General features: G+C 35.9%; 1 protein-coding gene across 4 annotated transcripts in view; it reads right to left on the bottom strand.

The window, feature by feature from the left end:
- LOC132362459 (zinc finger protein 474-like) overlaps positions 1 to 16,790 on the bottom strand; it is a 100,463-nt gene extending 83,673 nt beyond the window's left edge. For all 4 annotated transcript variants that reach the window (XM_059916948.1, XM_059916945.1, XM_059916947.1 and 1 more), the window contains exons 1-2: positions 16,777 to 16,790; positions 16,459 to 16,663 (exon numbers count right to left, since the gene is read on the bottom strand). The gene's annotated coding sequence lies outside the window, so the exon portion shown is untranslated. The remainder of the gene's footprint in view (positions 1 to 16,458; positions 16,664 to 16,776) is intronic.
- Between the last annotated feature and the right edge of the window lie 6,676 nt (positions 16,791 to 23,466).

Genomic DNA, 23,466 nt, shown 5'->3' with positions numbered 1-23,466 from the left:
TAGATGTAGATGTGGATGGACCTAGAGAGTGTCATACAGAGTGAAGTATGCCAGAAAGAGAAAAGCTAATAGTGTATAATAATGCATATATGTGGAATCTAGAAAAATGGTACAGATGATTTTATTTGCAAAGCAGAAACAGAGACAAAGACGTAGAGAACAGTTGCATGGATACCAAGGGGGAAAGAGGTGGGGTGGGAGGAATTGGGTGACTGGGATTGACACATATACATTATTGATACTATGTATAAAACAGACAACTGATGGGAACATACTGTATAGCACAGGGAACTCTACCTAATGCACTGTGGTAACCTAAATGGGAGGGAAGTCCAAAAGGGAGGGGATATCTGTATGTGTATGGCTGATTCATTTTGTTGTGCAGTGGAGGCTAACACAACATTGTAAAGCAACCATACTCCAATAAAAATTAATAAAAAATAAAATAAAATAAAATAAAAAAGGAGATGTGAAATATATATACAACAGAGTATTACTCAGCCATAAAAAGAATGAAATAATGGCATTTGCAGCAACATGGATGGACCTAGAGATTATCATACTAAGTGAAGTAAGTCAGACAAAGACAAATATCATATGATATCACTTGCATGTGGAATCTACAAAAAAAATGATACAAATGAACTTATTTACAAAACAGAAATAGACCCACAGACATAGAAAACAAACTTATGGTTACCAAAGAGGAAAGGTGGGGAGGGAGATGGTGGATAAATTAGGAGTTTGGGATTAACAGATATAAACTACTCTATATAAAATAGATAAACAATAAGGACCTACCGCATATCATGGAGAACTATATTCAATATCTTGTAATAACCTAATGGAAAAGTATCTGAAAAAGAATATATATACTTGTGTATATATATATATATGTGTATATATACATACACACACACACACACACACACAAATCACCTTGCTGTACACCTGAAACTAACACAACATTGTAAATCAACTACACTTCAATTTTTAAAAATTAAAAAAAAAAGAAGATAGAAAAGAAGGAGATGGAGTGACTGTGGGTGAAACAGGGTAGAGCATGGGAACAGGCCAATGTTGGAACACTCAGGTGAGCAACCATGAGGGGCTGTCACTGCTGCCTGGGTGCAGAAGACATACAATGTTCTTTAGTCTTTATATCTTGCACTATTTCTAGAGAATATCTGCACTCCTGGAAATTTGTGATAATTCTATTAGAGAATGGAAGAAGCTTGTCACAATGTTCCAAATAAGAAATGAGAAATTATATTCAGATGTTACTAATGTCTGTAATGTCAGATATAAAAGAGGAAGAAGGCCACCTCACAGGTGGAAAAGCAGTGACCGGGTCAGGCTTGCAGAGCTTGATTGTGGATAGGGCTCTTTATTCACCTCCCCAAAAAGGAAAGCAGGTTGGGGTCTCTAGTTCTACTCAGGCTTTTGAAACAATTCAAGAAAGCGAGCCAATGAGTATAGAGCTGAAAAGCCAATGGGGATAATACCTGATTATTAACACTGAATAATCAGCAGAAATGAAAAGAACTTGGTTGAAAATTCCTTTGATTTCCCTCTAGAATTCTGAAGCTTTTATAAAAATTACCTATTAATTATTTTGGTGTTTGGCCTGGAGAACAAGAGTCCGCTCAACTTTTTGGCTAGGAATTCCCCTGGAACAGGTAGTTCTTGAGCTTCCTGAGGCCTGGCTGTTTGATTCCCCTGTGTTTCCATGCACATGTATACTTATAATAAATGCCCTAAGTACACTTGAGTCCACTAAGAAGGCCTGGCTGGAGCTGGAAATATTTAATAATTCATTCAGCCCAGAATGCTGCCTCTGGCAGTGGAGCCTGGAACAGATATTTTGGACATAATTTTTGAGTTCCCATTATCACGACCACCATTAGAGATATTTCCAAATAATCCAATCCTTCCATCTATGAGTTAATAGGCTATTACAGTATGTTTACTTCACATATGTATCTGTTAGGATTGTGTGTCACTACAAATAAAAATAATCCTACTCTAGTCACTTAAAGAAACAGAGGCATATCTTTTTATCAAAATAAGAAGTCTTTTTTGAAAAAAAGCAATCAGATTCTCAATAATAGTAATGCTTCAGTGATGGTCTTGGCCTTTCCTTCATGGATGCAACTACTGTACTCTTACTGTGGCATTATTTGAATTATGTGATCCTACTATCTACATATAGGACAGATGGACCAATCCTAGGGTCTAGCAGAGCTCTTTTCCTTTGTAGTTTTTCTGTGAAGGTTTGTGGTTATCCTAGCCTCCAGGTGAACGTTTCAGAGAATGCCATCAGCCAAGGTCCATGGGACACCAACAAGAGTCATCGTGAGCATCCTCTTCCTTTCATTCTCCTCCTTTACCTTTCCTGTCCTTTTAGGCCCAGAAGTCCCATCTGCAAAGGCTACTCCACTAAAAGACATATATGGCAATTAACTGTTAAGGTGACTAAAAAGGCTTTTCTTTCCTCTCTGTCTTGAGAATTATTTCATTACTCTGGATCCCAGGGTGGGAAGGTGCAGATGAGACGCATTTAGTAAGTCCCCATTTACTTTCAGTGGGCTTTATAAATTTCTTGTTTTCACTTTTTCTGTTCACTGTTCTTTTCTCACAGTTGTCTTCTGAAGCTTCCATTTAAGTGTTGTAACTATTTGTTCATAGTGTTTCTAGTTTTCTGATTTTTTGAATACCAGAATCTTATAATACCACAATTATATGGGAGAAATAGAATAAGCTGAAATATCTTAAGACATTATGAAATCACTATTTGAAAATGTATAGATTTTAAATCTGTCTTGTATGGAAGACATATGGAAGGATGACACAATTTTAGGCTACAAATTTTTATCTCTCTTGATTAATTATAAAATTCCAGTTACAAAATTAAGATTGAAATAGATTCAGTTACACTATATGTTATTAAACTGTTGGTGAATCACAACATAACCTATTTTATTTAGTCACACATTGGATAGTGTCCATTTCAGTAATTACAGCTAGAACAGTGTTCCTGTGCTACTTATCAGTAAGCATTTCCTGAGAGTCTCTGTGTAAAAGTTTATTTGGAAATTTCTTGTTACCCATAACCACACCAATAGTTAAAATTATTAAACTCCACTTGACATGGCATTTGACATAGGAAATAGGCTAACTGAAGAGGAAAACGTGGTTTCAATTTTTGTTGATTGAAATGTTATGTGTTTCATATATAATATTGTTCACTTGGAACTGAACAGATAAAGAAATCCAAGATTTATCTTATTTTAATATTGCACAATCATTTGGTATTTTTGAGAGAAAATGCCTTGAAGTGATTCAAATAATATAAAAACTAATTACTTACTACACATTTCTGATTCTAAAATGAGCCACAATATAAATAATTTTTCACAAACTATATGTATTTCCATCCTTTCAATGAATATATACACTTGGCGAGAGGCTGGAATCTTATTAGCTATATTTATTATCACTTTGGTGAGCACTCTGCTTCTAAATGCACACACACACACACACACACACATCTCTACACATTTCTCTCCATATTCCTTCTAGGTCAAGAGAACAGACTGACAATCATTGTCAAAATCTTCATTTGGCAGTGAATCCATGCCAGGATTCCAGTCCGTCTAGCATGTATTTGGTAACGATATGCTGGATTGTAACTAGGTCAGATGGTACTAATAAGGACAACTGTTGGCTAAACATTGAATTCTGAGTCTTTCTCCAACCGTGTATTTCTTCTATCTCCAATCCTCACTACTTTTCACTTTGTTCTTTGTTCATTTCACAGTAATTTTACTAAAATAAACTTTGACCGCATCTTTTGACTTGGGAGAAGTCATACTGATAGTGAAGGCAGGTGAGATGATCATGAGGGTGCCTTCCTTTGCCCCAGCTCTCCAACTAAGTTCTTGATCTTCTTGTGGGCTTGCATGGGAGACGTGGGGTTGGGAGAGGAGAGCAAGAGAAAAGGTAAAAGGGACTAGTAGACACTCTAAAAAAAAGATTTAGTATTTTTTATCCCTGTATAAGTGCATTTTAATGATTCCACAGAAAAGTAAACATTTTATTTTACACTAGTCATCTTCTTATATTTTCTTTCTGCTCACTTTCTCCTCTCCTGTCTTTTTGCTTTTTGCATCTTAATGCCTCTCCTTTCCCGTATTCTTTCACACCTGTCTCCATTCTTCCAGTGATGTTGGAAAACTTCTTGTGATGTTTTGCCTACCCTCCTAAGTTTACTGCCACGCAGGTGAATGGGTGTGCCTCGCCATCCACATGCTGTTTCAGGCATAGTGGATGAATAACCACTCCCACTGCCTAATCTTTCTTTTTTCAGAGCAGTCATATTCACCTACTTAAGTTATGAAACAAATCCTATACCTCCCCTGACTAAATGTTCCGTGGTTGTTGCACTATTCTTAAAACAAAATCCAAACTCTTGAACCTCTGAAACCTGGTGTGTCCCTAAGCCTCTGCTTTGGTCTCCCTTTACTCTCTCCCACCTGTACTGTGCTTCATCTGTGTTCATCTTTTGGTTCCTCAAATAAACCAAACTCGTTCTCACTCTGGGGTAGGTTAGGGGAGAGACTGAAAAGGAGCTTTGCACATGCTCTTGCCACTGCCTAGAATCTTCCCCATCTTTGCATAGCTTTCTCATTTCATTTTCCAGATCTCTGTTAAAATATCATTGACTCAAACAGACAGACCCTTCCTGACTACTCTTTCTCAAGTAATTTCTTTGTTTCTTCCTAAAACACACACACACAGAAACACACACACGTGTAGACACACATGCAACATACAGAAACACGTGTGCACACATGTACACACATGAACATACACATGCACACATGTACCACTGCCACCACCACTATCACAGTTATGCGCACAGTTATGACAAGGCTGTTTATTTTCTTCACAGCTCTTACAGCATGTTTTTACCTTGTTTGTTTGTTTACTTGTGTAGTATTCGTTTCCTTCACTTGGATGTAACCTCCATGAACATTAGGGGCTTATTTGCTCTCTACATAGTTAGATGCCCAGCACCTAGTCCAGTGCCAGGCACGTTGTAGGCACTGACAAAATATGTTGAATGTTGAATGAGCTGAGTAAGATTAGCTTAATTTTAAACTAAATTTTTAAACAAGAATCAAGCTCATTAATTAAATAGATGAATAAAAACAGAAAAGGACTTTTGGAAAGAAAGGATTAAAAGCTAGTTTTGTGGTATTTTCTCAAGTCTTAGGAATATCTGACCATCTAACCCTTGTTTAATATTCCTAACAATACTAACTCAAGGGATTAGTAATCTGCAGCAATATCTTTTTGGATCCACCGTCTAGAGTAATGAAAATAAAAACAAAAATAAACAAATGGGACCTAATGAAATTAAAAGCTTTTGCACAGCAAAGGAAATAATAAACAAAATGAAAAGACAACCAACAGAATGAGAGAAAATATTTGCAAACAAAGTGACTGAAAGGGTTTAATCTCCAAAATATACAAACAGCTCATGCAGCTCAATATCAAAAAAACAAACAACCTAATCAAAAAATGGGCAGAAGATCCAAATAGACATTTCTCCAAAGAAGACATACGATGGCCAAAAAACACATGAAAAGATGCTCAACATCACTAATTATCAGAGAAATGCAAATCAAAACTACAATGAGGTACCACCTCACCCTGGTCAGAATGGCCATCATCAAAAATCTACAAACAATAAATGCTGGAGAGGGTGGAGAAAAGGGACCCCACCTACACCATTGGTGGGAATGTAAACTGGTACAACCACTATAGAGAACAGTATGCAGGTTCCTTAAAAAACTAAAAATAGAGTTACCATATGATACAGCAATCCCAACCCTGGGCACACATCTGGAGAAAACCATGCTTTGAAAAGATAAGTGCATGCCAGTGTTCATAGCAGCACTATTTACAATAGTCAAGACATGCAAGCAACCTAAATGACTATTGAGAGATGAATGGATAAAGCGAATGTGGTACATATATACAATAGAATATTACTCAGACATTAAAAAGAATGAAACAATGCCATTTGCAGCAACATGGATGGACCTAGAGATTATCATACTAAGTGAAGTATGTCAGACAGAGAAAGACAAATATATCACTCATATGTGGAATCTAATTTTAAAAAATGATACAAATGCACGTATTTATAAAACAGAAACAGATTAACAGATTTCGAAAACAAACTCACGGTTACCAAAGGGGAAACGCTGGGGTGGGGTGAGGAATAAACTAGGAGCTTGGGATTAACATATACACCTACTATATATAAAATAGATAACCAACAAGGACCTACTGTATAGCACAGGGAACTCTACTCAATATTCTGTAATAACCTATATGGGTAAAGAATCTGAAAAAGAATGAATATATGTATATGAATAACTGAATCACTTTGCTGTACACTTGAAACTAACACAACATTGTAAATAAACTATATTCCAATAATTTTTAAAAAAGGGATTATCATTCTAGATTTAGAAGCATAACTATAGTCAGTCACTCATATCTGCGGGTTTTGCATCTGCAGAATCAACCAACATCAGATTGAAAATATTTTTTAAACGTCCAGAAAGTTAAAAAAAAAAAAACTTGAATTTGCCATACACTGGGAACTATTTACATATTATTTACATTGTATTTACAACTATTTACATAGCATTTACTTTGTATTAGGTATTACAAGTAATCTAGAGAGGATTTAAAAGTATACTGGAGGATGTGCATAGGTCATATGCAAATATTACACCATTTTGTATATGGGACTTTAGCATCCATGAATTTTGGTTCCCACCGGAGGTCCTGGATCCAAACGCCCAAGGATACTGAAGGAAGACTGTCTGTATACCAAATCTAAGAGAAATGAGAACCCAGTCATTGGCTTGGACCAAGCCCTGTACCTTATGGTAAAGACTGCTCATCAAGTAATGAGCAATGAGCAATGAACATCTATGGCATAGATCTCCCCCCAAGAACAGAGCTAGACAAGCACACCAGAGGTAGCCTTATGATTAGGTAGACACATGTATCGGGTGCTGTATGACTAGGTAGAAAACTGAAGGAAAAACACAGAGAGAGTTAGGCTTTCTTGAGCTAAGCTTATTCATATATTGTCTTTCTTGACCACATGCATTCTGAATGCATATTACTTTCAAAGTTTAATTCTCCTTGGAAGTCATATTTCTTCTGAAGAGAGCCCCCCAATGTACCAGGCACTCCAAGGAAGAACAGTTTCGAGGTCACAGTTCTTTAAATGTCAATGTATAATTTTGGAAGATATTTTATCAGAATTTCTTGAAGATTAGAACAAGTGTCAACAAACTAGGGCTCATGGGTCAAACCTGGCCAGCCATCCAACTCTTTTTGCAAATCAGGTTTTATTGGAACAGAGCCATGCTTATTCATTTATGTATTTGTCTTGACTGCTTTTGCCTACGAGGGCTAAATTATTTACTACGTGGCCATTTATAGGAAAAGTTTCCTAACCCCTGAATTAGAGCATACAAATGAGACTCCATTTTATTTTAACAGTGAAACATCCAATTATTAATCAATGTGAATCTACAAAATAGCACACAGCACAACCAGAATCCTACTAAATTTTGTTTGCAGAGAACTCCATTAGCCTCCTCGTAGAGGCTTCTCTGAAATAAATGTTTGGTTGCACTGCACTGTGAAAATTCTATTTTCAGTTTGTCATCACTTTTGAACTGTTAACAACTTGCCTCTTTTACATTTTCCTTTCCTGTTGCCCCCAACACTGTGTGTGCCTCCTGCTGTATTTGTATACTGTAATATTTAGAAAAGCTTTCTCTATGTTTTTAAGACTCCATGGGAATCTCCACTGCTGCCTCAGGAAGGGTGCTCTGGAATCATTTACATTCTTCACCATTCACAACTTATTTCTTGAATTGCATGTACTCCTGAAAATGTTTCATTCACCAGAGAGTTTGGGGAAATTACTTAAAATAATAATATTGATCAGGAAACCTACACAAGCCTCTTAGATAGCCTCATCCACCAGAGGGCAGACAGCAGAAGCAAGAAGAGCAACAGTCCTGTAGCCTGTGGATGAAAAACCACATTCACAGAAAAATAGACAAGATGAAAAGGCAGAGAGCTATGTACCAGGTGAAGGAACAAGATAAAACCCCAGAAAAACAACTAAATGAAGTGGAGACAGGCAACCTCTAGAAAAAGAATTCAGAATAATGATAGTGAAGATGATCCAGTACGTCGGAAAAAGAATGGAGGCAAAGATCGACAAGATGCAAGAAATGTTTAACAAAGACCTAGAATAATTAAAGAACAAACAAACAGAGATGAACAATACAATAACTGAAATGAAAACTACACTAGAAGGAATCAATAGCAGAATAACTGAGGCAGAAGAACGGATAAGTGACCTGGAAGACAGAATGGTGGAATTCACTGCTGCAGAATAGAATAAAGAAAAAAGAATGAAAAGAAATGAAGACAGCCTAAGAGACCTCTGGGACAACATTAAACGCAGCAACATTTGCATTATAGGGGTCCTAGTAGGAGAAGAGAGAGAGAAAGGACCTGAGAAAATATTTGGAGAGATTATAGTCAAAAACTTCCCTAACATGGGAAAGGAAATAGCCACCCAAGTCCAGGAAGCACAGAGAGTCCCATACAGGAAAAACCCAAGGAGAAACACGTCAAGGCACATAGTAATCAAATTGGCAAAAATTAAAGACAAAGAAAAATTATTGAAAGCAGCAAGGGAAAAAGGACAAATAACATACAAGGGAACTCCCATAAGGTTAACAGCTGATTTCTCAGCAGAAACTCTACAACCCAGAAGGGAGTGGCATGATATATTTAAAGTGATGAAAGGGAAGAACCTACAACCAAGATTACTCTACCCGGCAAGGATTTCATTCAGATTTGATGGAGAAATCAAAAGCTTTACAGACAAGCAAAAGCTAAGAGAATTCAGCACCAGCAAACCAGCTCTACAACAAATACTAAAGGAACTTCCCTAACTGGGAAACACAAGAGAAGAAAAGGACCTACAAAAACAAAAACAAAACAATTAAGAAAATGGTCATAGGAACATACCTTAAACGTGAATGGATTAAATGTTCCAACCAAAAGACACAGGCTTGCTGAATGGATACAAAAACAAGACCCATATATATGCTGTGTACAAGAGACCCACTTCAGACCTAGGGACACATACAGACTGAAAGTGAGGGGATGGAAAAAGATATTCCATGCAAATGGAAATCAAAAGAAAGCTGGAGTAACAATACTCATATCAGATAAAATAGACTTTAAAATAAAGACTGTTACAAGAGACAAGGAAGGACACTACATAATGATCAAGGGATCAATCCAAGAAAAGATATAACAATTATAAATATATATGCACCCAACATAGCAGCACCTCAATACATAAGGCAACTACTAACAGCCATAAAAGAGCAAATCGACAGTAACACAATAATAGTGGGGGCCTTTAACACCTCACTTACACCAATGGACAGATCATCCAAAATGAAAATAAATAAGGAAACAGAAGCTTTCAATGACACAATAGACCAGATAGATTTAATTGATATTTATAGGACATTCCATCCAAAAACAGATTACATTTTCTTCTCAAGTGTGCATGGAAGATTCTCCAGGATAGATCACATCTTGGGTCACAAATCAAGCTACAGTAAATTTAAGAAAATTGAAATCATATCAAGCATTTTTTCTGACCACAACGCTATGAGATTAGAAATCAATTACAGGGAAAAAAACGTAAAAAACACAAACACATGGAGGCTAAACAATACGTTACTAAATAACCAAGAGATCACTGAAGAAATCAAAGAGGAAATCAAAAAATACCTAGAGACAGATGACAATGAAAACACGACGATCCAAAATCTATGGGATGCAGCAAAAGCAGTTCTAAGAAGGAAGTTTATAGCAATACAAGCCTACCTCAAGAAACAAGAAAAATCTCAAATAAACAGCCTAACCTTACACCTAAAGGAACTAGAGAAAGAAGAACAAACAAAACCCAAAGTTAGCAGAAGGAAAGAAATCATAAAGATCAGAGCAGAAATAAATGAAATAGAAACAAAGAAAACAATAGCAAAGAACAATAGAATTAAAAGCTGGTTCTTTGAAAATATAAACAAAATTGATAAACCATTAGCCAGACTCATCAAGAAAAAAAGGGAGGGGACTCAAGTCAATAAAATTAGAAATGAAAAAGGACAGGTTACAACAGACACTGCAGAAATACAAAGCATCTTAAGAGACTACTACAAGCAACTCTATGCCAATAAAATGGATAACCCAGAAGAAATGGACAAATTCTTAGAAAGGTATACCCTTCCAAGACTGAACCAGGAAGAAATAGAAAATATGAACAGACCAATCACAAGCACTGAAATTGAAACTGTGATTAAAAATCTTCCAACAAATAAAAGCCCAGGACCAGATGGCTTCACAGGTGAATTCTATCAAACATTTCGAGAAGAGCTAACACCCATTCTTCTCAAACTCTTCCAAAACATTGCAGAGGAAGGAACATTCCCAAACTCATTCTATGAGGCCACCATCACCCTGATACCAAAACGAGACAAAGATACTACAAAAAAAGAAAATTACAGACCAATATCACTGATGAATATAAATGCAAAAATCCTCAACAAAATACTAGCAAACAGAATCCAAAAGCACATTAAAAGGATCATACAGCATGATCAAGTGGGATTTATCCCAGGGATGTAAGGATTCTTCAATATACGCAAATCAAACAAAGTGATACACCATACTAACAAATTGAAGAATAAAAACTATATGATCATCTCAATAGATGCAGAAAAAGCTTTCAACAAAATTTAACACCGATTTATGATAAAAACTCTCCAGAAAGTGGGCATAGAGGGAACCTACCTCAACATAATAAAGGCCATATATGACAAACCCACAGCAAACATAATTCTCAATGGTGAAAAACTGAAAGCATTTCCTCTAAGATCAGGAACAAGACAAGAATGTCCAATCTTGCCACTGTTATTCAACATAATTTTGGAAGCCCTAGCCATGACAATCAGAGAAGAAAAAGAAATAAAAGGAATACAAATCAGAAAAGAAGAAGTAAAACTGTCACTGTTTGCAGATGACATGATACTATACATAGATAATCCTAAAAATGCCCCAGAAAACTACTAGAGCTAATCAATGAATTTGGTAAAGTTGCAGGATACAAAATTAATGCACAGAAATCTCTTGCATTCCTATACACTAATGATGAAAAATCTGAAAGAGAAATTAAGGAAACACTTCCATTTATCATGCCAACAAAAAGAATAAAATACCTAGGAATAAACCTACCTAGGGAGACAAAAGACCTGTATGCAGAAAACTATAAGACACTGATGAAAGATATTAAAGATGATAAAAACAGATGGAGAGATATACCATGTTCTTGGATTGGAAGAATCAATATTGTGAAAATGACTATACTACCCAAAGCAATCTACAGATTCAATGCAATCCCTATCAAATTATAAATGGCATTTTTTTACAGAACTAGAACAAAAAATCTTAAAATTTGTATGGAGATACAAAAGACCCCGAATAGCCAAAGCAGTCTTGAGGGAAAAATACGGAGCGGGAGGAATCAGACTCCCTGACTTCAGACTATACAACAAGGCCACAGTAATCAAGACAATATGGTACTGGCACAAAAACAGAAACATAGATCAATGGAACAAGATAGAAAGCCCAGAGATAAACCCACGCACCTATGGTCAACTAATCTATGACAAAGGAGGCAAGGATATACAATGGAGAAAAGACAGTCTCTTCAATAAGTGGTGCTGGAAAAACTGGACAGCTACATGTAAAAGAATGAAATTAGAACACTCCTTAATACCATACACAACAATAAACTCAAAATGGATTCGAGACCTAAATGTAAAACCGGACACTATAAAACTCTTAGAGGAAAACATAGGAAGAACACTCTATGACGTAAATCACAGCAAGATCCTTTTTGACCCAGCTCCTAGAGTAATGGAAATAAAATCAAAAATAAACAAATGGAACCTGATGAAACTTAAAAGCTTTGCCACAGCAAAGGAAACCATAAACAAGATGAAAAGACAACCCTCAGAATGGGAGAAAATATTTGCAAATGAAGCAACTGACAAAGGATTAATCTCCAAAATTTACAAGCAGCTCATGCAGCTCAATATCAAAAAACAAGCAACCCAATCCACAAATGGGCAGAAGACCTAAATAGACATTTCTCCAAAGAAGTCCTACAGATGGCCAAGAAGAACATGAAAAGCTGCTCAACATCACTAATTATTAGAGAAATGCAAATCAAAACTACAATGAGGTATCACCTCACACCAGTTAGAATGGGCATCATCAGAAAATCTACAAACAACCAATGCTGGAGAGGGTGTGGAGAAAAGGGAACCCTCTTGCACTGTTGGTGGGAATGTAAATTGATACAGCCACTATGGAGAACAATATGGAGGTTCCTTAAAAAACTAAAAATAGAATTACCATATGATTCAGCAATCCCACTACTGGGCAAATACCCAGAGAAAACCATAATTCAAAAAGACACATGCACCCCAATGTTCATTGCAGCACTATTTACAATAGCCAGGTCATGGAAGCAACCTAAATGCCCATCTACAGACTAATGGATAAAGAAGTCGTGGTACATATATACAATGGAATATTACTCAGCCATAAAAAGGAACGAAATTGGGTCATTTGTTGAGACGTGGATGTATCTAGAGACTGTCATACAGAGTGAAGTAGGTCAGAAAGAGAAAAACAAATATCGTATATTAACGCATGTGTGTGGAACCTAGAAAAAAGGTACAGATGAACCGGTATGCAGGGCAGAAGTTGAGATACAGATGTAGAGAACAAACGTATGGACACCAAGGGGGGAAAGCCACAGGGTGTGGGGATGGTGGTGTGATGAATTGGGTGATTGGAATTGACATGTATACACTGATGTGTATAAAATTGATGACTAATAAGAACCTGATGTATAAAAAAATAAATAAAGTAAAATTCAAAAATTAAAAAAAAAATATTAGAAGAAAATAATATTCATTTAAATTATATAGATCCAGAGAAGAAACAGCCATATTAAGGTCCAGTTTGTGAACAAAGTTCTCTTAGAAATAATATATAAGATTCAATTTCTAAAACAAGTTGGAAAATGCAACTGACAGAAATGATAACTTACATTCTCAGGCACGAAAGAAATGGATATTTATGACAGTGATAGCAAACCTGGAAAGACTGAGGAAATGCTTTTCCTTGTTAAGCATTTGAGTGCTGATAATTTTCTGTCAATTCATAGGAATGCATAAAAACTTTTAATCTGATGCTTATTTTATCAGGCATAGGGGTGTTTTTCTCTGTAATTGTGAGACATACACTGTTAAACAGGCAATAGAGTAGAGATTATAAATATTGTTTCCTTACAGAAATTATGAACAAAGAAATATTTTCCTCCCACTTTCCTTGTCTAGAACAGTGTTTGGAATACAGTAGACACTCAATAAATTATTGAACGAATGAAAATTAAGTTCAAGCTACATTCTGTATAAATGGGTTTGAAAAATGCATCCCTTTTACTGGTATTATCATTCTTGATTAAATTTATAACTGTATATTTTTGGCTTTTGCTTATTATAGAATCGCTTAAAATCAGATTACTGCCTAGGTAAAGATTTGGACAACATACAAGACAGAATGCCCAACCTGATTCAAACACTTGTGCATGGCTCCATTGGCAAGCAGTCATGGAAGGACTCAACTTGTGTATCTGTTTTGAATATTTGTTTCATTACATACAAGCCAAGATGAGCTGGCTTATTAAAAATTAATGATGCCAATAAAGACAAATAAATAGATTAATGTAGCGGAATAGAGTCCAGAAATATGGCTGATTCACATATGTGATCAATTCTTTTTTGACAAAGATGCCAAGACACTTCAATAGAGTGAGGAAAATCTTTTAAACAAATGATGGTGGAACCACTGGATTCATGTAGCGGAAAAATGAATATCAACCATCTACTGTCACCAAACACAAAAATTAACTCGAGGTGGATCATAGAACTACATATAATAATTAAAACTATAAAGCTTCTAGAAGAAAGTATAGGAAAATACTTTATGACCTCAATATTTTCAAAGATTTCTTAGACAAAACACAAAAAGCACTAAACATAAAAGAAAAAGAATTTAAAATTTTACTTCATATAAATTAGAAACTTCTACTCTTTAAAAAATACCATTAAGAAAATTAAAAGATAAGCCACAGATTGGGAAGAAATGTTTTCAATACATATATATGACACATATATGGCAAACAACCCAATATGGGTTGTCTAATTTGGGCAAAAGCTTTGAATAGGTTATTCACAACAGAAAATGTATAAAATATAAATAAGCTCATGAAACAATAGTAAATATCATTAGTTGTTCGTCAGGAAAATGCAAATTAAAACCACAGAGATACCACTGTACACACACTAGGATGGATAAATTTTTAAAAATTGCCAGTACCAAGTGTTAGTATGTGAAAAGACCAAAACTCCCATATATGCCTGGTGGGCATGTGAAACATTACAACCACTCTGGAGAACCATTTGGCAATTTCTCATAAAGTTAAATATATACCTACCTAATGACATGGACATTCTGTCTCTAAATAATTATCCTAGATAAATGAAAATATATGTCCACAAATAGAATATAAAACAAATGTTCATAACAGCTCTTAACAGTGAAAAACTGGAAACAACATAAATACACATTAACAGGTAAATGGATAAACCAATTATGGCACATTCATACAACAGAATATTACTCCACAATAAAAATGAACAAATTACACACAATGACATAGATCTCTTTCAAAAATATTATACTGAATAAAAGAAATAATATGCAAAAGAGAATATACTGAATTATTTCATTTATATGAAATTCTAAACAGGCAAAGCTAATCTGTGACAGAAAGTAGATCAGTGATTACTTGGTGGGTAGGTGGGTGGAGAATGAAATACAAAGTTAATAGACATGTTCTTATATTTTACCATTGGTGGTAAAATGGATGTAATCACTTGTCAAAACTCATCAGACTGTGTACTTAAAATGGGTGCATTTTATTGTATGTGAATTATGTATCAATAAAGATGATATAAAAAGAAAAACACATTTAAAACGGGCAAGAAATATGAATAGGTACTTAACAAAAAAGAAATGCAAATCTCCAACAAGCTCGTGTAAAAATGCCTAACTTCATTAGTCATGAAGGAAATGCAAATTATAACAACAGTGACACATCATTTCATGCTCCTTATAAAGTTAAACATATGTCTACCCTATCATCCAACAGTTTTAGTCCTAGGTCTGAACCCAAGATAAATGAAAACATATGTCCACCAAAAGACTTGTGCAAGAATGTTTAGATCAGCTTTAGTTATAGGAGACCCAAACTGGAAACAAACCAAATATCAATCAATAGGAAAATAGATAAACAGATGTGGAATAATTCTATACTGCATTAATACTCACCTATAAAAGGAATTGAACTACTTATATACACAGCAACAGGAACAATCTCAAAAACATTCTGCTGAGCCAATGAAGTCAGATACAAGAATACATACTGTATGATTCTACTCATATAGAATTCATGAACAGCCAAATTATTCTCTAGTAATAGAAATCACAACAGTGGTTGCCTATGGAGGGGAGACTGACTGGAAGGGATGTGAGGAAACTTTCTGAGTGATAGAAATGTCCTATGTCTTGATTAAGGTGATGGTTTACATGGTTGTATATATATGTATCAAATTCATTGTTTTTTAGGAACTTGAATTTAAACTTAAGATCAGTTACATTTCACTGCATGTGAATTTTATCCCAGTTGAAAAAAAACTACCAAGTCAACTGAGTAACTATAGCCTTTATCACCCCTTTTCTTTCATGGGTAATCTGGCTTATAAACATATAATTCTGAATTTATGTTAAAAATATATTTTATCAACTTTTCTTAAGAAAATTTTAAAAATCATCCCTTTAAATGGAATTTGATTCTTTCAGCCATTAAAACATTTAATCCATAGTTCAATTATTGTCAGAATCATCCAATGAAGTAAAACGATATTTGTTCATTTGTTTAGTAGTATTTGAGGTTTTTTTTAAACTTAAGAACTGGTTACTTTTCTTTGGATTCCTTTTCTATAGCAAGGAAATATTACTACATAGTGGTAAGAAGGAAGTGGAAGAGATCGAGATTATTATTGCTAGTTGAAAGGTAAGATTTGAGACAGACAACCAAGAAAGAACACCTTCTGGGAGACTCACCTTGTAATATTTGTTCTTTATCTTTCTATTTTGGCTTTTGTCATGGCCTGCTGAACCCCTCAGTGAGGGAGCTGGTGGAAACAGGAGCAGAACAGCTGGGAGCTCCACGATTCACATCCCCTCTTGCAAGAGTTCATGTAGTATGTGAGGCTGGCTGCCTGGAACAGGAACCCCAGCCTTTGTTGCCAGGATGTATCCTGGCAACCTGTCAACAAAAGGGACAGGACTGAGTTCTATAGTAACAGATTGGAAAACTCCAAAACAAGGGGTGAAGAAACTCAGAAACAGACAGCAAAATAGGTATGGATCTCAACTTACTTTGAAGTTGACTCTGGGAGTTTTACCAGTGGACTAAACATCACAGAAAGGGAGGCAGATTAATTTAAGTCACAAGGCTCCTCTTGGCAATGGAATGGGGTGGAAACACTTTTTTTTTTTTCCTAAGGAAGAAAAAAAATTACTGATTGTCCTATTGATTTTTTCTAGGGTCTTTAAAAAGTATCATCTATATAGGAGAGCTTGGCCTCTTCTAAAAGAGGGAGATGGATATTCTCCATGGTTCTCAAAGTGTGCATTGGTCCAAAATATAATGAAATGCAAGATGCAGAAGATAATTAGTTTATTTTCTAATGTGTCTTAAAATATAGAAAACATTTTTAAAAACTAAGGTCAACATTTAAAACTGTATCTAAAATAAAGATTTTTTTAAAACCCTACATTTAAAAAGACTCTGAGATATTAAGCTAATCATAGTACAATCCTAAAAAAATTATTTTTTAAATTCTGTAAGTACTAAACCTGATGAGGTAAAAAAGTTTACTAACATAGGAAAAAGTCCATAATATATTTCTAAATGAAAAAGAGAAGCTACAAAGCAGAATAAATAATATGATCTCATTAAAATGTGCGTGTGTGTGTCTGTGTATGCATGCATATGCCCACATGCATGAGCTGAAAGAACATATACTAAAATGTTAACAGCAGTTAGCACTGGATGATGAAATTAAGAAACATTTTATTAAATGTTCTTTAGGGCTAGGAATTAAGGGAAACAACTCTAACTTTCAAGATTCCAAAATCCTGGACTTCCCTGGTGGCACAGTGGTTAAGCATTGGCCTGCCAGAATAAAGAAAAAATAATGAAAAGAATTGAGGACAGTCTCAGAGACCTCTGTGACAACATTAAATGCACCAACATTCGAATTATAGGGGTCCCAGAGGAAGAGAAAAAGAAAGGGTCTGAGAAAATATTTCGAGAGATTATAGTCAAAAACTTCCCTAAAGGAAATAGTCAATCAAGTCCAGGAAGGGCTGAGAGTACCATGCAGGATAAACCCAAAGAGAAACATGCCAAGACACATATTAATCAAACTATCAAAAATTAAATACAAGGAAAAATATTAAAAGCAGCAAGGGAAAAGCAACAAATAACATACAAGGGAATCCCCATAAGGTTAACAGCTGATCTATCAGCAGAAGCTCTGTAAGCCAGAAGGGAGTGGCAGGACATATTTAAAGTGATGAGAGGGAAAAACCTACAACCAAGATTACTCTACCCAGCAAGGATCTCATTCAGATTCAATGGAGAAATTAAAACCTTTCCAGACAAGTAAAAGTTAAGAGAATTCAGCACCACCAAACCAGTTCTACAACAAATGCTAAAGGAACTTCACTAGGCGGGAAACACAAAAGAAGGAAAAGACCTACAAAAACAAACACAAAACAATTAACAAAATGGTAATAAGAACATACATATCGATAATTACCTTAAATGCAAATGGATTAAATGCTCCAGCCAAAAGACATAAACTGGCTGAATGGTTACAAAAACAAGACCTGTATATAGGCTGTCTCCAAGAGACCCACTTCAGACCTAGGGACACATACAGACTGAAAGTGAGGGGATGGAAAAAGATATTCCATGCAAATGGATATCAAAAGAAAGCTGGAGTAGCAACTCTCATATCAGACAAAATAGACTTTAAAATAAAGACTACTACAAGAGACAAAGAAGGACACTACATAATGATCCAGGGATCAATCCAAGAAGAAGATGTAACAATTGTAAATATTTATGCACCCAGCATCGGAGCACTTCAATACATAAGGCAGATGTTAACAGCCATAAAAGAGGAAATCGACAATAACACAATCATAATAGGGGACTTTAACACCCCACTTTCACCAATGGACAGATCATCCAAAATGAAAATAAATACGGAAACACAAGCTTTAAATGACACATTAAACAAGATGGGCTTAATTGATATTTAAAGGACATTCTATCCAAAAACAACAGAATACACTTTCTTCTCAAGTGCTCATGGAATATTCTCCAGGATAGACCATATCTTGGGTCACAAAACAAACCTTGGTAAATTTAAGAAAATTGAAATCATATCAAATACCTTTTCTGACCACAACGCTGTGAGATTAGAAATCAATTACAGGAAAAAAACTGTAAAAAATACAAACACATGGAGACTAAACAATACACTACTAAATAACCAAGAGATCACTGAAGAAACCAAAGAGGAAATCAAAAAATACCTAGAAACAAATGACAATAAAAACATGATGACCCAAAACCTATGGGATGCAGCAAAAGCAGTTCTAAGAGGGAAGTTTATAGCAATATGATCCTACTACAAGAAACAAGAAAAATCTCAAATAAACAACCTAACTTTACACCTAAAGCAATTAGAGAAAGAAGAAAAAAAGAAAACCTTAAAGTTAACAGAAGGAAAGAAATAATAAAGATCAGATCACAAATAAATGAAGAAGAAATGAAGGAAACAATAGCAAAAATCCACAAAACTAAAAGCTGGTTCTTTGAGAAGATAAATAAAATTGATAAACCATTAGCCAGACTCATCAAGAAAAAAAGGGGGAAGACTCAATTCAACAGAATTAGAAATGAAAAAGGAAAAGTAACAACTGACACTGCAGAAATACAAAGGATCATAAGAGATTACTACAAGCAACTGTATGGCAATAAAATGGACAACCTGGAAGTAATGGACAAATTCTGAGAAAAGCACAACCTTCTGAGACTGAAAGCAGGAAGAAATAGAAAATATGAAGATATCAATCAAAAGCACTGAAATTGAAACTGTGATTAAATATCTTCCAACAACAAAAGCCCAGGACCAGACAGTTTCACGGGTGAATTCTAACAAACATTTAGAGAAGAGCTAACACCTATCCTTCTCAAAATCTTCCAAAAAAATTGAAGAAAAAGGAACACTACCAAACTCATTCTCTGAGGCCACCATCACCCTGATACCAAACCAGACAAAGATGTCACAAAAAAAGCAAACTATAGGCCAATATCTCTGATGAACATAGATGCAAAAATCCTCAAAAAAATACTAGCAAACAGAATCCAACAGACATTAAAAGGATCATACACCATGATCAAGTGGGGTTTATCCCAGGAAGCAAGGATCCTTCAATATATGCAAATCAATCAGTGTGATTCACCATATTAGCAAACAGAAGAATAAAAACCATAAGATCATCTCAGTAGATGCAGAAAAAGCGTTCAACAAAATTCAACACCCATTTATGATAAAAACTCTCCAGAAAGTAGGCATAGAGGGAACCTACCTCAACATAATAAAGGCCATATATGACAAACCCACAGCCAACATCGTTCTCAATGGTGAAAAACTGAAACCATTTCCTCTAAGATCAGGAATAGGACAATGTTGCCCATTCTCACCACTATTATTCAACATAGTTTTGGAAGTTTTAGCCACAGCAATCAGAGAAGAAAAAGAAAAAAAGGAATCCAAATCGGAAAAGAAGAAGTAAAACTGTCACTATTTGCAGATGACATGATACTATACATAGAGAATCCTAAAGATGCTACCAGAAAACTACTAAAGCTAATCAATTTATTTGGTATACTAGCAGGATATAAATTAATGCACAGAAATCTCTTGCATGCCTATATAGTAACGATGAATAATCCGAAAGAGAAATTAAGGAAACACTCCAATTTACCATTACAACAAAAATGGTTGCTCACTTTGTTATACAGCAGAAACTAACACAACATTGTAAAGCAATTATACTCCAATATAGATGTTAAGAAAAAAAAAAAAGAATCTGCCTGCCAATGCAGGGGACATGGGTTCGATCCCTGTTCTGGGAAGATCCCAAATGTGGAGCAGAGCAACTAAGGCCATGCACCACAATTACTGAGCCTGCAGTCTAGAGCCCGTGCGCCACAACTACTGAAGCCTGCATGCCACTACTACTGAAGCCCACGCGCCTAGAGCCAGTGCCACAAGAATGAGAAACCTGTGCAACGCAACAAAGAGTAGCCCCTGCTTGCTGCAAGTAGAGAAAGCCCACATGCAGCAACAAAGACCCAATGCAGCCAATAAATAAATAAATAAAAATAAACTGCACATAAAAAAAAAAGATTCCAAAATCCTGCCCCTCACCCCCAGATAACTGAATTGGTATATATAAGTAATTCACAGGACTATTAATTCTGTTGAAATGACTTCAGACCACACAATCTAAAAGACCTCACTGGATAATGAAGTTTCACATCGAACACTATATATTGTTCTAGAGATGAGCAGATAAGTCCTCTATAGAGATTTATAGTTATCTCAATTATACTATCACATTAAATAGTTCTAATTTGGGTGCTTTTCTCCTGAAAACTTTCATAAGATGCCATATATAGATGATAAAGCATGTCTAAAATGATTAAAGAGCTGCTATGAGAGTGACTAAATATTGAGATGGCGAAAGAAAACTTAGTTTTACATTTGGCTTCTTACAAACTTGTGGGTCCCTACTTCACATATTTCTTACTTTATACAAACTGCATGCTTCTTTGGCCCTATTGTGAGCTAAACAAGATATTTCTCTAAAGAAATTGTCCAATAAATAAACACCATCCCAAATGCACACACAGTATTCAGTCTAGTGGCCAGCTATTTGGGCCAGATGGCAGAAGAACAAATAGGAAATGCTGGCCTAGGACAGGACAACCCCGGGAAAACACCAGGAGAGCAGATATTTCCCTGCTAAAATAGGGCAAGAAGTTCTTTATCTGGACTAGAGTGACTGCTCTCAGGAGGCCTGAGAATAACAGCTCTTCCAGCAGTGGGCACATGTGTTAGCTGGGTCACTAATGGTGCATTCACAGCCCGCTCTTCCTTTAGTGGGGTTGCTGAGTTGCCAGCTGCTTTTCTGCGTTCATCCGAGATGCTTCGGAAAGTGACTGGAGAGCAACCTTTGTTTTCTTCCAAATTCTGGACCCATTTGAAATTCTTTGGTTTGTAGCTTCAGCTTAAATTGAACTTCCTGGTGTTCAAATTTATTTCATCTTGGCAAAACAGGCCTTCCTAGGTATCTTTCTCTTCTCTCTCTCTCTCTCTAACTTTTAAAGGAACAAAAACTTTTAAGCAGCTTATTTAAAAAAAAAACACCACGCTCAAAAAGCCATCTTGGACATCATATAGCTTTACAACACAGTCTTTTGATGAGTTAAGTGTAAATGAAGCAGAAACATATGGATTCCATTTCCTATAAATCACACATGATCCTCAAAAAGCAAGGGAGAATGTACTCAGCACAGTGTATTCTGTTTTGTTGAACTCAAAACATCTGAAGAATACTTGGAGGCTGATGGATCCAAAATATTTATGCATCTCTGTTTATAACCTTGGGGGAAAAAAAGCCTTTATTCATGGTGACAGTTAAACTGCTCACATGTGCTAAGTGGGCAACCAGCAACCAGGGCAAGCTTAAAGATAACGGTATTTCTCCTTCCGTTCCCACTCCAGACACTCAGCTCAACCTCAGATCAAAAACACTGAAGCCCTTACTTAAACAGAGCTAGTCAGGTTTGGTATTGCTTGAGCTATTCTCCCCTAAAACAATCGCAAGTTATTTCAAGTTATTTGACTTCCAATCATGTTTGTGTCACTGTAGGATATGCCAGCCTCCACCAATAATCCAGATCTGACCCCTTGTGGCAACAGCCCCACCACAAGGAATTCTGGCTTATTTTCCCCTCATTAAACCACAGCTGTTGTGCCTGCACAAGCCCCTTTTTTCATTAAAGGACTAAATCATGGTGATTTTATGGAGCAGGCGAAATGCTGCTCCTTGATGGTATCTCTGATTGTCCTGATGTCTCTTCATTGATGAAAAGCCCAAATCTTACTCTGAAAGTTACTGATAGTCCTTTTGAATTTATTTAAACTGTGCAGGGGCTACATTCTGGGTGAAAGATTTTTTTTTTTTTTTTTTAACAGCAGCAGCAGGAACTCAAATAGGATGATTGTGGAATTTGGCAAAATAGGTCCACTGGGCATCTTGGCCTCTTCTACCCAGTTATTGGCCTCTTCTACCCCTTGCCTTACCACCTAACTCAGAAACAGCCAGCGCCAGCCACCTGACATCAGTTGTCTCAGATCCTTTAGAACCCTGCCACAGGAAGCATTAGCAGCCTTGTTTTACAAATGAGGAAACAGGGGCTCCACCGCTTTACTCAGCTTGCCCCTAATTGCAAGGCTCATCCAAAGCAAATCTGGGATTGAAACGTATGTCTTTCGTGTGCTCAACGACTCTCCTTCCACTGCCTCCTGCAAGACCTCTCTTACAGACTGCCACACAGAACAGTCTGACCTCAAAAGAGACAGTCGTTTTTCAAGATATGCCTTTTGTCACAAGAAAAGTCTTTCCATAAAGTAAATTTGAAAATGTCTAAATTTAAAACATTGCAAAATGTGTCCTGTAGTAGATTAGAAAGAAAGGGGGAAGATATACTTTAAATATAGGCTTCTAAAACTTAAAGAAAAAAAAAACCTGTTGTATTTGATGGGTTAAAGTCCTACCCAAAAGATCTTACACCCCTACCCTCCCTCAGGACTCTTTGCCCAGGGCAGTGTTTCTCCATTTATTTTATTATTGCTCCCCTTCCAAGTATTTTTACATTTTTTTTTCTAATTCTCCCCCACACCATCACCATGAAAT

Source organism: Balaenoptera ricei, chromosome 3 (assembly GCF_028023285.1).
Source record: "Balaenoptera ricei isolate mBalRic1 chromosome 3, mBalRic1.hap2, whole genome shotgun sequence".
NCBI lineage: Eukaryota > Metazoa > Chordata > Mammalia > Artiodactyla > Balaenopteridae > Balaenoptera > Balaenoptera ricei.
Note: the sequence above shows the minus strand (reverse complement) of the source record. Positions and strands in the feature narration are given on the sequence as shown.